Consider the following 16,772-nt stretch of genomic DNA (forward strand, 5'->3'; position numbering starts at 1 on the left):
ATTGAGGACAATTTCCATTTATTTGCTGATGACTCTGACTAAACAGACTTCAAACACAGCAGAAGTTAAAGAGTCTGTCAGGTGAAGCCACTTCTTGCCAACAGCTACAGGTGGTCAATGATGAGTAATCTGAGCATCATCTTCAGGCTGAGGCCCTGGTTCTGGGCAAACAGCTGGTGGGTGGACCTGGTCCTTTCGGCGTGGGGAGGAGTCTCTGAGGAACTATTCCTTATTCTCATACTTGTGCTTGATGTGTTTCCACAGCTTCCCCTGGTTGATGTGTTCGTAGATCGCGTCCACGCCTTGATCGAAGGCGCACTCGAAGAATAAGGTGCCCACGGCGATGGTGAGAGCGAAGGTGGAGGTCCTGCGGTACAGCAGGGAATACAACCTCGCAGTAAGCGTCGGGGCCGCCATGTTTCTCCGCTGTCAAGCCCGCACCTGCTTTGCTTTGTTCTATTATTAAAATTTTATTTATTCATTTGAGAGAGACAGAGACTGTGACAGCATGAGGGGAGAGGAAAAGAAGAAGAAGACTCCCCATTGAGCAGGGTTTAAGCATCTATCTTCGGCTCAGGTCACAATCCCAGGGTCCTAGTATCACATTGGGCTCCTTGACCAGCAGGGAGGCAGATTCTCCCTCTTCTTGCTGCTTGCCCTGCTTGTGCACTCACTTGCGCTCTATCACTTCCATAATGGGTTCAGCTCCTTTTTGCTTTTCCCTCAGTCTGTTTAAAAAGATATCTTAAATCAATTAAAAATAAGAAAAGTAAAAGATCTTATTTACCTTCATTTATTCCTTCCTTGACACTTTTCCTTTACGTGAATTCCTGAGCTATATTACGTTTCTTCTCCCTAAAATACTTCTTTCAATGTTTCTTGCAGGGCAAATCTGCTGGTGATGAATTCCCTCAGTTTTTGTTTATCTGAGAAAACCTTTATTTCCCCTTCACATTTCAAGGATAATTTTGCTGGATATAGAACTCCATGTTGGTGAGTTTTTCTTTCAACTAATATCACTAAATTCTCTTCATGCTTGCATGGTTTCTTGCTGAGACTTCCTATCTTTGTTCATATTGCTTCATATAACTGTACTTCATATCCTTGTCCTGTGGGTAAAATGTAGTTTTCCCCTGGCTTCTTTCAAGTTTTTCTCTTTTTCTTTGGGCTTCCTGCAGTTTGAATATGATATTCTTAGATGTAGCTTTCTTAGTATTTATCGTACTTGATATTCTCTGAGCTTCCTGGATCTGTGGTTTTGTGTTTGTCATTAATTTGGCAAGTTTTCAGCCATTATTACTCCAATATTTGAATTACTTCAGCCATTATTATTTCATTATTCTTCTGTTACATCTTTCTTCTTCTTCAGGTATACGAGAATATGTATGTTACACAGTTTCAACGTGTTCTTTTTTTTTCCCCCAATTCTTCATTTAGTTTGGGAAATTTCTGTTGACTTAATCTTAAACTCACTGATTCTTTAGACACGTCCAGTCTACTTATGAGCACATCAAAGTCATTCATTTCTGTTACAATGTTTTTGATTTCCAGTATTTTCTTTTGATTCTTCTGTAGAGTTTCCATTTCTCTGCTGACATTACCCATCTATTTTGCATGTTGTATACTTTTTCCATTAGAGCCTTAACATATTAATCATAGTTATTTTTAAATTCCTGTCTAATAATTACAACACATATCTGAGTCTAGTTCTGATGTTTGCTTTGTTTGTTCAGGTTATGTTTTTTCCTTGTCCTTTAGTAAACTTTGTAATTTTTTGTTAAAATTCAACAGATTGAAATGGTCATGGGATCAGAGATAAACAGACCCTTAGTGTGAGGATTTGTGTTAGAAGTTGGACTGATTCACTTTTGCTGTATTTGTAGATACCAGAGGCCTCAAATTCCTTCTAATGTTCTTGTTTATGAATCCTTTCTTGACTTCAGGCTTCCCTAATTACTCCCCCTCAGAGAGACTCTGTGTCTTGCAGTTCCTTCAGCTATAACTCACCGTTTTTATATTGGAACCCCGTTGATGAGGTGGCTGAGTACAGAGGAAAGGAGTATTCCCTAACTTTATGAGTATATCTTAATCTTTTAGTGGGTCTATATCTCTGGGTAATAAACTTCATGATTTTCTTCCCAGTGGTATAGCTTCTTCACCCATAGGTGAGACAGAAAGGCTAAAGGAGATTAGAACAAAAATCCCTTCCCCAGATGGGACAAGGCTCTGGTTACATCCTTCCCCTTGAGAGCTGGCTTTTGTTACAGAGAGAATGCTCTGGTCGTATTCGACAATGGTTACTCTTACCCATTCCCTACCAGAACTACTAGAAAATTCTGGACTCCACAAAAGTATGTGGGGGTGAGGGAGGGTATAGGTGGGAGGGATGAAGGGTTGATACTGCAGCCTCCACTCTCAGGCCAGTCCAAACTAAGTCTCTAGCAATTCATCAAAATTAACCTAAAGTGTTCCTATAGGTTTATGGCTTTAGTATTTTCTGTTCTAGGTAAGCATATTTTGGTGACTCCCTGAATTCACCTGGATTTCAAGAATTCAGGATAGTGTAGTTTGCCCTACAATCTTAATTCTCTGATAGGCCCAAGAAAGTCATTCACTTTCGAACTGTTCAGCTCTTTATTGCTGAATGAATGCAAGTTAAAACCTCTAAGCTCTTTCTATGCTGGGGCTAAAACCAGAAGTCTACTACAAACATTCTTATTTTATAGGCCAGCACTGATTTTTTGGCAGTATTAGCATCAAGGATGATGTTGAGAAATAGACCTCTCTGTACTTTGTACTGTTAATTCGTGTATTAATGTGATCAATTAGTGATGTCTGCCATGGTAATGAGAGTAAGGAATGAAGCCATGTATGCCACATATTTGCCATTTTTGACCAAAATGATTTCTAAGGCCCTTTCTAGATTTAAGGATCAAGGCAAAGAGTGGAATAACACTGGTGTCCCCTCAATACATACGAGAATCCTATTTGCTAATATTAATGATACTGCATTTGTGTATGATGTTGTATAACAGAAGTGTACAGGGATATATCCAATATATGAGTAAACCAAAACAAAATAACTTGCCCAAAGGTCCCGTGTAAGCTTCCTAATTGAATTCGATTTTCCACACCCTCATTTATGTATGAGATTGAGAAATTACTGTTGTGTTGCACCACCTCAGGCCCTATGCTATGCCTTTTCCTTAATGTGGATTTTGCATCCATGCCTTTGAAAGAATAGATAGACAAAAAGTGTCTATAATTGTGTGTGTGTATAAAACAGCATCCATGTCCAAGTCAACATGGTTGACTTACTATGAGGACCTACCAGAAAAATTTATCTCAAGGCTTAGTAATAGGAAAAGCATGTTTCTCATGAAAAATTAGTTTAGTTTTTGATTTATAGCCACTAAATTTTTTGTATTCTACTTTGCTTTGGCTACCTATGTGGAAGCATAGAATCATATTTGTAGTCCATCACTAACAAGAGAATAAGACCAGCTGATACACATTTTAGAGTACTAATCTTTCCTGCTGATTTATTATTCTTCTAACCTTATTTTCCATTTACTATTATTTCCTCATTTATTTATTTTTATCATTTTCCTATTGGACAGAAAAGTGACCAGAAGAAGAGGAGTGAAAAAAGAAGAGACAGTAATTCACAAACTATGTATTTATTTAATCCTCTATATATACAAAGCAAAGACCCTTTGTCTTATTTCCTACTTTATTTCTTTTCTACAAAGTCCATCTTTTATTTTATCAAGTATTTGGAAAAGCTTTAGGAAGTCCTACTCTCTTACCAAGTTTAAAAAAGCTCTTTTCTTTGTCAGGTCAAATATTTTATTTGATATAATATAGTTTGAGGTTGAATCATGAATCCATTAACCTTTAGTTTGTTGTAAATGGATTTCCCCTTCTTAGAATTTTTTTTGACATTTTATATTTTCCTGGGGCTAGAACTGGCTGTCATAAGTGGCCCCATGAGTTGGTAAGGATTATATTAATATAATCAGATAGTTCCAGAATATTTTTTCCCCAAGATCACAGAATAATTCACAGGAAATTTAAAGGATTTTTTTTTTTTTTTGCTTTTGTTTAGGTGTGCAAAGACCTTTTCTTTTTAAAAATTTTTATTTATGTTTTTAAATTTCTTTTCAGTCTTCCAGAATTCATTGTTTATGCACCACACCCAGTGCACCATGCAATACGTGCCCTCCACAATACCCACCACCAGGCTCACCCAACCTCCCACCTCCTCCCCTCCAAAACCCTCAGTTAGTTCCTCAGAGTCCATAGTCTCTTATGGTGTGTCTCCCCTTAAAGGATCTTTCTGAATGAGAACAAGGCAGTTTTGCTGTCTTCTTTCACTATAAAGAAGGCAGTCCAGAGCTTCACTGCAAGACACTCAGTCAGGTTGTGTGTGGAGTGTATATGTGAGGGGAGGGTGGGGGGTGGGGATAGAGGGTTATAATTTGGTAGAGAAGTGGAGACAGATTTAAGATTATGGGGAGACTGATAGTCCTGCATAGTAAACGAAAGCCTATAGCTTTGCCAAGGGACCTGCAAATTTTTTTCGTGAAAAGACAAGTAATTAGTAATTTAGGTCTTGGGGGCATATGGTCTTTGTTGTAACTTCTTGACTCTACTTTTGCAATGCAAAAGCAGCCACAGACAATTCACAAATTGATAAGCATAACAGTGTTTCAATAAAACTTTATTTATGGATACAAAATTTGAATTTCATAAAATGTTCACACATCACAAAATATTCTTTTGATTTTTTTCAACCATTTATAAATGCAAATAACATTTTGTAAGGCTTGCTGGCCATACAATAACCCAAGATGGGTTGGATTTGGCCTGTAGGCCACAGGCTGCTAGTCCCCACCACCCTAAACAATTAAAATTCTCTGACACTAAAACACTACCAGTTAACCCTTTGGACTAAGCATTATCTGCCACATTTCCCACAGCTGATTTACAATCACCATTGGGAGGGCTACCATTCATATCTCTGGTACCTATCTATAATGATTTTCACCCTTAAGTATATGAATCACCATCGTACAAAGTTTGTTAACTGTAGATTCTGTGGCCCTGGGTAAAGCCCTTGAATCAACATTTTAATCATCAACCCAGATAATATGATTTGTGAGTAGATCCAAACTTCATGAATCATTGGATCACTATAAATTATTAGATACTTTACTTATATAAAACATACAAACAGGGATGCATGGGTCCTCAATTGGTTAAGCGGTCAACTCTTGATTTTGGCTCAGGTCATGATATTGGGGTCCTAAGATCCAGCCCAGCATGGGGTTCTGCATTCAGCAGGGAGTCTGCCTGAGGATTCTCTCTCTCCCTCACAAATAAATTAATAACTCTTAAAAAAAAAAAAAAAAAGCTGCCCTAGGTCCCTATTGATAAAAAATGCTCAAAGTAAGGTCAAGCAGAAAAGAAGGTGCTAAAAATATACCTGGCCTTCCAACACTGGTTTCCAATTGCTGTATAAAGCTCCAGATTTCTCCGTTTTACTCTTCCTACTCTAAGCTTTCTTTTCTGTGAACTCTTCTAAGCTACTGTGTCTACTATAATTTATAGTAATATAAAGTCTTGAATCCAGAAACAATTCTGGGCCATATAGCTCACTGTTTAATAGAAACTGACTTCATAAAAATGTCATTTGGAATTCTAAGTAAATGCACATGACTGAATGGATGCTAGGAATCCCCGCTCCAATCTTAAACTTGTAAAAATGTTGCACAAATAAAACAAGGAATATTAGCTAAACTTGAAATGAAGGGAAATCCCTGAATAGTAGCAATAAATAGGATTTAAAATTGGAATTATAATTTAATGGAATCAAGAGAACCTGGATAAGGCACTGGCCTGAAGGGTGGGAACTGGGGGCTACATCTTATCTTGTACTAGAAATCCCAGAGGGCTGCTCCATACCTAAAACAGGAAATTTTTGAAGCACTTCTTCATGTCTTTTGCCTTTTTTAAGATCATATTCTCTTTTTTTCTTATTGACTAGCAGAAATATTTTATATAATCTGCATGCAAACCTTTTTGTTTGGATTGCATATATATGTGTGTGTGTGTGTGTGTGTGTGTGTGTATGTATATATATATATATATATATATATATATATATATATGATATTGGGAGATATATATATATCTCCAATATCTTCTCTCAGTTTGTGACTTGCCTTTCCACTCTTGTGTGGCATCTTTTTTTTTTAATTTAATGAACTTGTTGATTGACATGAAGTCCAATTGATCAATCTTCTTTTTCAAGTTTAATGATTTTTATGTTCTATTTACAACATTTTTGCTTACTTCAAATCAGAAGCATTCGCTGTTTTCTTCTGAAGCGTTTTTGTTTTACCTTACACATTTTGGCCCGTGATTTCTCTTGAATTAACATTTTTGTTCATATTGTGAAGTGTGGTTCAAACAAAAATATTAAAAGCAGCCAAATTAAAAAAGACTTTACCTTCAAAACAGTGACCATATTATTTATTTGACTTATCTGTGCAACCTACGAAAATTAGAAGATAATGAAATGACATTTTTTGACTTTGTTTTCTAGCAGTATGACTGTTATTTATTGAGATATGATTTTCTTTGTATGAATGAATCCTTATTGTAATTTAATGAGCTTCTTTTCTAATTATTTTTTCAATTGAGCCAAAATTGCATAACATAAAACTAGCTATTTTAAAGTTTACAATTCAGTGGCATTTATTACATTCACAATGTTGTGCAACCATCATCACTATCTAGTTCCAGAACATTTTCACCCTAGAAGGAAACCCCATATCCATTTAGTAGTCATTTTCCATTCCCTCCTCTCCCCAGGCCCTAAAAACCACTAATCTTCCTGTCCCTGTGGATTTACCCATTCTGGGCATTCCATATAAATGGAACCACATAATATGTGATCCATTGTGATTGACTTCTTTTACTTATCATAATGTTTTCAAAGTTCATCCATGTTGTGTCATATATCGCTACTTATTTCAGCATAGAGAAATACATTTCTTTTTATTTACACATTTATTTATTTTTTAAATTATATTATTTATTAAATTATACACTTTATTTACACAATTCATCCTTTATTTACACAATTCATCCTTTCATGTACATTTGGACTGCTTCCATCTTATGATTGTTGTCAATAGTTAATAGTGTTGCTATGAACATTTCTATACAAGTATTTGTTTTTAAGAACACCTGTTTACAATTTGAAGAATACCTGTTTTTAGTCTGTTGGGGTATATAATTAGGAGTGGAACTGCTGAGTCATATAGTAATTTTATGTTTAACTTTTTGAGGATATGAGCTTCTTGAATTTGTGGGATTTCCTTTATAATTGTCTTCAAAAATTGTTACATTCTTTCATCTTTTTCAGATATTCCAATTTTAGGTATAATAAAAGTTGACTGTATCCCATATGTCCTTGTATTCCTTCTTCACCATATTTTTTATTCCTTATGCTTTGTTTTGAATATTTTGTATTAATCTGGCCACAAGTTAATTAATCCTGTTTTTTGTTTTGTTTTGTTTTGCTATAAGTTGTCTGCAGTTAAACACATCCAGAGGGTTCTTAATTTCAGATATGTTTGCACTTTCAGACTGTCCATTTGATTTTTGTAAATGGATTTCTTCTTCTTTTTTTTTTTTTTTTTTTTTTTAAAGAGGAAATAAAATAGAGGGGTGGGGAGGGGCAGAGGGAGAGGGAGAGAGAAAATCTTAAGCAGGCTCAACATCTGGTGTGGAGTCCAATCTCACAACCCTGAGATCATAACCTGAGCCAAAATCAGATACTTAGCCAACCGAGCTACCCAGGCATGCCTGTAAAATGGATTTCAATTCTCTGTTAAAATTCTCTACTTTTCTCTGCTTTTCATCTTTTATTCATATTTTTCTCTGTTTTCTTAAACATATTGATCAGACTTATTTAAATTTCCTTGTCTGATAACTTCAATGCCAGGTATGTGCATGCAATTTAATTCTATTTTTTAGCATGCTTCATAATTTTCCAGTGGATCTTGGAGGTTGTGAATGAAAAATTTTATAGGATATGGATGAACTGTCATTCTCCAAAGACAGTTATGTTTTCTTCTGGAATGAATACAGAATAGCAGAAGATCACCTTGATTCTGTTTAAGGCTTTTGTAGGTTTGGTCTTTCATATTTGCCCTTACTCCTATGATACTGTCTTTACTTCTAAGACATAATCATTACTCTTAGGATATAAGGCTTGTAGAGTCACAACTAAAAACCAGGAGGCTTTATTAAAGCCCCTACACACTGGCAGGACATGAGCTTCAATCTGTCTCTTCATCCCCCTGTGGTTGCTGGAATCTTTGTGCAGCACTTGAGACTCTGAGCTCCTAGCTTTTGCTTGGGTTCTAGGCAGGTCTAATCATTTGTACATAGAGCTGAAGAGGTGGCCCATAACTTGTGGGAAACTTGCATTCATATTTTTGGGCTCCTTCTCTGTGTTTTGCTTTTCTCTGGAATTTTGCCCTTTAATGCCCAGCCACTCTGATGGTCCCAAATTCTGACTCTGAATCCCCAGCCCAACAAGAATAATATTTATGCTTAAACTCTATTTTCCTAGGCTGTAATCTGGAAAATGTCCTTAGGGAAAAATCTAGGATGATGAAGATATGGTGTTCACCTCATGAATTTCCCGTCTTTTAAGGATATCAGCCCCACAAGTCTCCCTCTGTTGTTATACTCCAGTGCCTTCAAAAGGTTAAATTTTTAGAGTTGGTTTTGGTAGGAGGGTCGGTTCAATACAAACTACTCTATCATGACCAGATTAGAATTTCTCAACAAAAAAGTTACCAAATATTAAGAGAACAATTATATATCCCTATATTAACTATAGTGTAGCAAAGAATAGAAAAAGAAGGAAAACTGTTCAAACCATTTTATAATAGAACTCTGTTTTTTTTTTTAAGATTTTATTTATTTATTTGACAGAGAGAGAGTACAAGCACGGGGAGAGCAGGGAGTGGGAGACACAGGCTCCCGCTGAGCAAAGAACCTGACATGGGGCATGATTCCAGGACCCTGGGATCATGACCTGAGCTGAAGACCACAACTTAACCCACTGAGCCACCCAGCTGCCTCTAAAACTCTGATTCTAAAAGCAGTAAAATATAGTACAAGAAAACAATATTGTAGAATCTAGGTTATGAATATGGAAACAAAAATTTTAAAGTGAAATATTAGCAAACAGAATTCAACAATGTATTAAAAAATACTTCAGTCTAGATAGGGTTTATCCCATAAATAGAAGGATCGTTCAGTATCAAAACCTGTCCATATAATACACTATTTTAACATATTAAAGGAAAAAATCCACAGGATCATCTTGATAGATACAATAAATAAGTTGGATTAAATCTGACTATTTTCATTACTTAAAAAAATAAAACTATTCTTTAATGTACTGGAAAGGCATGATCTTCTTAGCCTGATAAAGACCATCTATTAAAATCCAGAAAAAAACCAATTTATGGTGAAAATTAAGCCATTCCCATTCAAGTCAAGAACAGACAAGGATGCCTTCTATCTCTAACAACATTTAATACTGTACTGAAGGTCCTAACTAGTTCAAAGAGTCAAAATTAAAAAGAAAAGCACATAATTATTGGAAAGAAAACACAAATATATTGTTATTTACAATAGAAAATCTAAAAAAAAATAAGAAAAATTTGGAACCTAGTGAAAAAAATTGATCATGGTGGCTACTTAAAAGATGAACATAAGATATCTATAGTATTCTCAAATACTAAAAATACCTAATTAGAAAATGTATTAAAAATATGACATTCACAATAGTAGCAAAACTATAAGATCCTTGGGAATAAATCTACCCAAATGTATAGGAAATATATGAAGAAATTTATGAAATCATTTCTAATTCAGATCCATAAATAAAAATATATTCAAGTAGAATTAGACCTAAGTATTAAAAAAAACTTTAAAAATCTAAGAAAAAAATCAATTATTTTGCTCTTATAATAGGAAATGTTTTTCATTATATAGCTGAGAAAATAAATGAAATTGATTCATATGTAACAATATACATACATCTTAAAAACACATTGAGGAAAGAAAGTAATATGCAGAATAAGCATTCTTTTCACTTTATATTTATGTAATTTTTTAAAAGATTTTATTTACTTATCTGAGAGAGAGAGAGAGAGTACAGGAGGGTGTGGGAGAGGGAGGAGAGGGAGAGAGTCTTAAGTAGACTCCATGCCGGGTGGAGAGCCTAAAAGGGGCTAGATCTCATGACCCTGAGATCACAACCTGATCCAAATCCAAGAGTTAGATGCTTAACTGACTGTGCCACCCAGGTGCTCCTATATTTATGTAACTTTATATAATTTTCAATTATGTAATTTACATGAACATTTGGAGCATACAAAACAATACAATAGATAGTTTACAGATTCTCCTGGCTTTAGTAAAAACATAAAAATAAATATAGGCCAGCAGCATTCAATCTAAAGTTAAGTAAGTGGTTATCTCTGGAATCAATGAGAACAGGTAGACTTTAATTTCATATCTGTGATGTTTTGTTTATATAAAAACATAAGCAAATCTCAAAACATATTAATACTTATTAATTATGAGCATAGATACACTAATGTTTTCTTATAATTATTTCTGCTGCCATTTCTGGCTACTTTTTTTTTTTTTAAAGATTTTTATTTATTCATTTGGCACAGAGAGAGATCACAAGTAGGCAGAGAGGCAGGCAGAGAGAGACGAGGAAGCGGGCTCTGCGCCAAGCAGAGAGCTGGACGCGGGGCTCGATCCCAGGACCCCGGGACCATGACCGGAGCTGAAGGCAGAGGCCCCAACCCACTGGGCACCCCAGGCGCCCCCATTTCTGGTTACTTATAAAACAAGACAGGAGGATAACCCTATGGATGACCCATAAAATGTAACCAACCACCTTCTCACCTCAGAAAAAGAATCAGTAGAGAGTCTCCTTTAACCAAACTTCTACACAAAAATTTTAAAGATAAAGAAAACAAGCAAACAAAACCCAGGCCAAATTGAAATAGAAATATTGCAGGAAATGGGTCCTTTTCTAAAGGTAGAAAGGAGGACTGACAATTGATGCCAGTGTTAGCATTTTCTTCCCTGGGAGCTAGGGGTGGCCAATTTCACTGAGTGCTTGCAAGGCATTATGTGCTAAGAAAAGGAAAGTCATGAGTTCAATTAGAATTTGGTTGCAGCATCATTAAAATTAAGCTGTTTTGCCTGCTACTAATTTCATTCTTGGCCACTAGGATGGTTACTTATTTGTTTGTCTCAGTGAAGAGAGAAAGTGCTGCTGGCAGAGTAGATGAAATTGAAATACACAAGAGAAAAGAATGGTCATGTGCTAATGAACAAGAGAGAGCTAGTCCTGCAGAGGTTCTCAGCACAATCTTCTCACTGCAAATTTATTTTCTAAATTTGATGACAGTCTGAGTGCAGAATTGCACAAATACCTAGGGTTTCTGTTTTCCTTTTTCCAGTTGTGCTGGGTAGTTTTCTCACTTTAGAATTGGAAAGGGCTGCATGGTCCTAAGGATCTTCTCATTTATAGACTTGGAAACTGAGACCCAGAGAGGGTAAATCATTAGTCCAAGGTCATACAACTTATTACTGGGCCTCCCTCCAAACTCTCTGAAAATAATTTCATGTTCTACTTCTAAAATTATTCCACCCCTATTAAAAAGGCAGCTTTTAAAAGGCACCCTTGACACACCATAGCCTGTCTTGGCTACAAGAAAGACCTTGGCAATGGGGTGGCAAGTGAGCTCATTTGAACAGGGGAGGTAATTCCTGGCATCAGCTGTGTCTCTGGACTTACTTCAGCTTCCCCATATGTCCCTTATATGCTCAGGTTCCAGAGCCTGAAGAAGACATGGCTACTTCCTTTTTCCTTTATGAAGGAAGATGGTGGAGCCCCCAGGAACAATGCTGCTTTATTGTCATGTTAGTAGATATACTGCAGCAACTTACTCTCCATAACAAACCTCTCTCCCATATATATAGAACCCACGGTGTCTGCCAAGCACATTTTCATCTGTAATCTCATTTGAGCCTCAACATTTTCCTGATACAAGTAAGTCAGGCCCTATTATCCCAATTTTCCAGAAAGGCAAGCTGATATGCAAAGAAAGAGTATACTGAATTGGCACCAGAGACCAGGGATCACCTTGGGATGCCCACTTTGAATTCTGGTTGCTAGCCATTCCCTGGGTCCTCCTTGCCCTGATACAGCCTTCCTCCCACATTGTATCAAGTCAGAGATACAGAATAACCAGCACTGGTGCTTCCCTGGGAATCATGAGTCTGTGTGAGAAGGGAGAGGCAGAAGTGAAGGGAGTATAATCTTTTTCAAAGGATGCATAAGGAAAGTCACTAGAGGTAGCATGATAAAACTTGAACTAATGAGTCTTATGGGATTCTGGTCCAGAAGAAAAATGTATATAGCCCAGTGGTTTCCACAATCCTGCTTCATTATAATCACCTGAAATTACTTTTTATTTATTTGGTTTTGTTTTTAAATAGGTACTAGATTCACAGGGTTCAGAAATCAAAAGGAACAAAGGGTATGTGATGAAAAGACTCTCTCCTACCTCTGTGTCCTTACCGTAACTCTACTCTCTCCCTGGGAAGTAAAAAACATTATGAATAATATTAAACAAAGCATATGTTTACCTCCCCTGCCCACACACATTTTTATACAAAAGGTAGTATTCTAAATTGTTGTTGACTTTCCTTTTCTCACCTAAATAATGTATTTTGGGAATTGTATCATATTAGTATACAAAGAACTTCCTCTTACTTTTTTAGCTATATAGTGTTATAGCATGCATATACCATGATTTTCATTTAACCAATTTTTCCTAATAAACCATTAAATTATTTTTAATCTTTTGTTATTACAAACAAAGCTGCAATAAATAACTGTGTGCAATGGATGTCTAAGAGAACTGAGTTTTGGTCTAAGCTCTAATACTATGCAGTCAAGTGGCTTTGAGCAATCAGTTAATATTCTGACCTTTTAAAAATGGAAAGAATCTTAATGACCATTTGGTCTAGTATTTTCCCAAACCATGTTCATGAAATGCTAGTCCCAAAGGGTGCACACCCTGGAAATTGATAATACAAACTAGATTCTGAGAAGAACAAAATGAATAAAAATTAATTAATCCAGGGTTTCACAAATTTATTTAATAATGGGTATTTTTTTTTCAGAGACTGATGGTTAATTTTATGCATTAATTTGTGGAGTATTTTTGGATGAGATTAACATTTAAATCAGTGAACTTTGAGTAAGCAGATTGTCTTCCACAATGTGGGTGGACCTCATCCAATCAGTTGAAGGCCTGAGTAGAACAGAATGACTGGCCTTCCCAAGTAAGAGAGAACAAGAGGCACTCTAGAAGATGCCTTTAGACTTCATTGGCATCATCAACTCTCCTGGGTCTTGAGCCTACTGGACCACACTGTAAATTTGACAGTCTCCAAAATTACACGAAGCAATTCCTTATATAAATCTCTTTCTGAATATATACACATCTTATTGGTTTGGTTTCTCTGAAGAATGCTGATTGATACAGGGACCAACTGTTAACATGCTATGGAATTAATGTTCCTTAGAATACACTTTGAGAAAAGGGAGTCTGGTCAGACTTCCTCTTATTTTACAGCTATGAAATCAGAACGGACCAAGGTTTTGTATATCCAGCATCTAACATATGCTTAAACAGTATAGTTCAATAAATGTTTACTTGCTTTAAATAGTAATCTGTCTAGGAAGATAATACAAAGTTGTAAAATAAATTTTAAAACATTCAAGGAACTCTAAAGAAAAAAACTGAAGCGATGAAGATATGATGAGTTATGAAATAAATTTCCCCACACTAACTACCAGCATTTAGAGATAGATGAAGGTCATTATAAAGGAAGTGAGAATTAATATGGGTCACAAAGGATGAGCAAACTCAATGGCAGAGGTGTGAAAGTTAGACATTTCCAAGACTCAAGAAAACACAAGGCATGCTCTGGGCATAATGGAAACAAGTTTGACCAGGCCAATAGTCTTCCCCAATAATACATTAGTTCTATCATTTAATTTATTATTGAGCATCTATTATGTACCAGGGACCATTCTAGGTACTGGGGATACAGCAGGGAGTAAGATGAATAATGCCTCTGCTCTCATGGGACTTACATTCTAAGGGACAGAAAAAAAATAAACTAATAAATGTGTCAGAGTGGGGATTAATGTTATGAAGAAAAAAATAAAGCAGGTTAAAGGGATTATGAAAGAATATTGGGCTGGGGGAAATGGCTCTTTTACAAATGGTGGCTAGGGAAGGCCACTTTAGTTAAGTGATTTTGGAGCCAAGTTCTAAAAAAAATGAGAGCCATGCAGATATCTGGAGGAAAAGCAATCTGGGCAAAGGGAAAAGCAAATGCAAAGGGAAAAGCAAATGAGAGCATGACTGCCATGTTCAGGGAACAGAGAGCAAATGGAAGTAGGGCTAGGCAGGGGATAGGAGGTTAGCTGTAGGAGATGAATTCAGGGAGCCAGTTAACTTTGACCTTATAGGCCAACTTAAGGGTTTTAGTTCTTATTCTAAGTTACATGAAGACACTGAAGGATTTTGAGCATGGTGATGATGGGATCCCTCTAGCTGCTTATTGAAAATAGGCTTTAGGCAGAATGAGGAGATCTTACAATAGTCTGGAGAAAAAATAAAAATTATTTTGAAATTTGATGGTAGTAGTGGAAATGGTTAGAAGCGTTTGGAATCTAGATATATTTTGAAAGTAGAACTAAGAAGATCGGCTGATAGATTGCCTGATGGTAGTGTAGCACGAAGTGTTCTGCACAAGGAGGGAAAAATCCTGGGTTCTGGTCTCTCTTGCTACTATTTGGTCCTGTGACTTTGAGCAGCCCACATAACGTCTTTGGGTCTTATTTTCCCCACTTGTAAAATGGGGTCATTAATTTCTTGCTTGGAGTTAGGGGACCAATTCAAATGGTCTCATGAAGTATCTTCAGTTGTAAGATCTATAAATTTAGTTTAGCTTAGTTTAGTCAAAATTAACACTCCTTTATTTACTCTTTAGTATTGCTCATTATAATTTCATGTAAAGAACTGTATCTTTCCTACTACACTGTAAATTTCTTGTTTGCTGGGACCTTGTCTAATACCCTTATATATCATCCAATGTTTATCAACTGATTGAGAACAAACAATCCACAAATAATAAATATATTGCTGCCTGCTACTCTTTTTTATTTTCCCATGAACTTCAAATTTAGTGCTTAAGAACAAACTCCAGTTTCAAAAAGCAAGGAAGGGAAGGGAACAAGGAAGTTCCAAATCAACAGTTACATGTTGAGGTAGGTAGATTAATCAAGAAAGGCTTAAAGCAGTTGAAAGTTTGACATGGGAACTCAACTACAGAGAGCAAAATGGAGTCTCTCATGTCAAGCAGGAGACTGTGTCAAGCAGCGGCTGTGTCAAGTATGATGCAAGCAGTTAAGGTACTACAGCTAGGAGATACTGCTGGGACCAACGTCAGCTGACATCCCAGAACTGATAACGAGCAGAACCAGAAGAGGTCTGCAAGGACCCAAAACCGATTAAATCCCTTTAAAAGGGAAGGATTTTGGCAGCAAACTGTCAGACTCTTCAGACATGACCCCTGTATGTCTGACCATTTAAAAAAGGCAACTGCCACTGAAGGTTCTGCCCAACTGATCTCTGAACAGACCAAGATCCTTCACTGCTTGAATATAAGCAGCAGTAAGGGCTGAGAGCTGACCCAGACCAGACTGAGGCCTTATCTCAACTGCACACCCACTGACTGACTTCACGTTTGGTTCATTCACTTCCTGCACACTTCTGTTATCTTGTTTGTTGCGTGGCTTGTTTTCTGTCCTGCTTTGTGTGCTGTGTTAGAAGCCAAATTTAATCACACAATGAACTGTCATCAAGATTGGAATCCTGAACCTACTTTTTAATTGATATTTAACTTTGTTTTATGATTGAATAGAGTGGACATTGTGGAAAGACACGAGTTGTGTGTGTGCCTTCATAACATGCTCATGACATCAACTTTATTTTATTTTTTTTTAAAGATTTATGAGAAAGAGAGAGAGAAAGAGAGAGCATGAGCATGGGGAGGGGGCAGGGGCAGAGGGAAAGGGAGAGAGAAAAGCAGACTCCCTATTGAGCAGGAAGCCGAATGTAGGGCTGGATCCTAGGGTCCTGGGATCATGACCTGAGCTGAAGACAGATGCTTAACCAATTGAGCCACCCAGGCGCCCAGGGAAATTAACTTTAAGGAGGGTAAGATTTTGCAAGACAGAAAAGGGAAAGAAAGGCATCCCAAGGAGAAGAATAGCACCACAGGAACGTGCAGGCTCTGGAAAAAGAACCATTGCCCTAACTGGAGTGTGGTATTCCTTGGAGAGGAATGGAGAGGGGTAAATCTGGAAAGTTAAGTGGCATCCAGACTATGGTAAGTTCTGCATGTCATTCTAAATTGTTGACATCATGCAACTAATGAATCATTGAATACTACACCGAAGTGCTCGCTTCGGCAGCACATATACTAAAATTGGAATACTACACCGAAGAGTAATGATATCTATATGTTGGTTAACTGAATTTAAATTTAAAAAAAAAGAAAAAGAA

At 36.6% G+C, this 16,772-nt stretch overlaps 1 protein-coding gene and 1 pseudogene across 4 annotated transcripts in view; both read right to left on the bottom strand.

Annotated features, from left to right (window-relative positions):
- Nucleotides 1-16,772, bottom strand: part of LOC111145067 (heparanase 2 (inactive)) — a 667,951-nt gene that overhangs the window by 176,717 nt on the left and 474,462 nt on the right. The gene's annotated exons all lie outside the window — the stretch shown is intronic.
- LOC111145070 lies at nt 2-439 on the bottom strand (annotated as a pseudogene). Its single transcript, XR_002640451.1, has one exon. The product of XR_002640451.1 is annotated as a cytochrome b-c1 complex subunit 9 pseudogene (transcript).

Source organism: Enhydra lutris, unplaced genomic scaffold, assembly GCF_002288905.1.
Source record: "Enhydra lutris kenyoni isolate GAN:26980312 unplaced genomic scaffold, ASM228890v2 scaffoldscaffold12, whole genome shotgun sequence".
Lineage (NCBI taxonomy): Eukaryota > Metazoa > Chordata > Mammalia > Carnivora > Mustelidae > Enhydra > Enhydra lutris.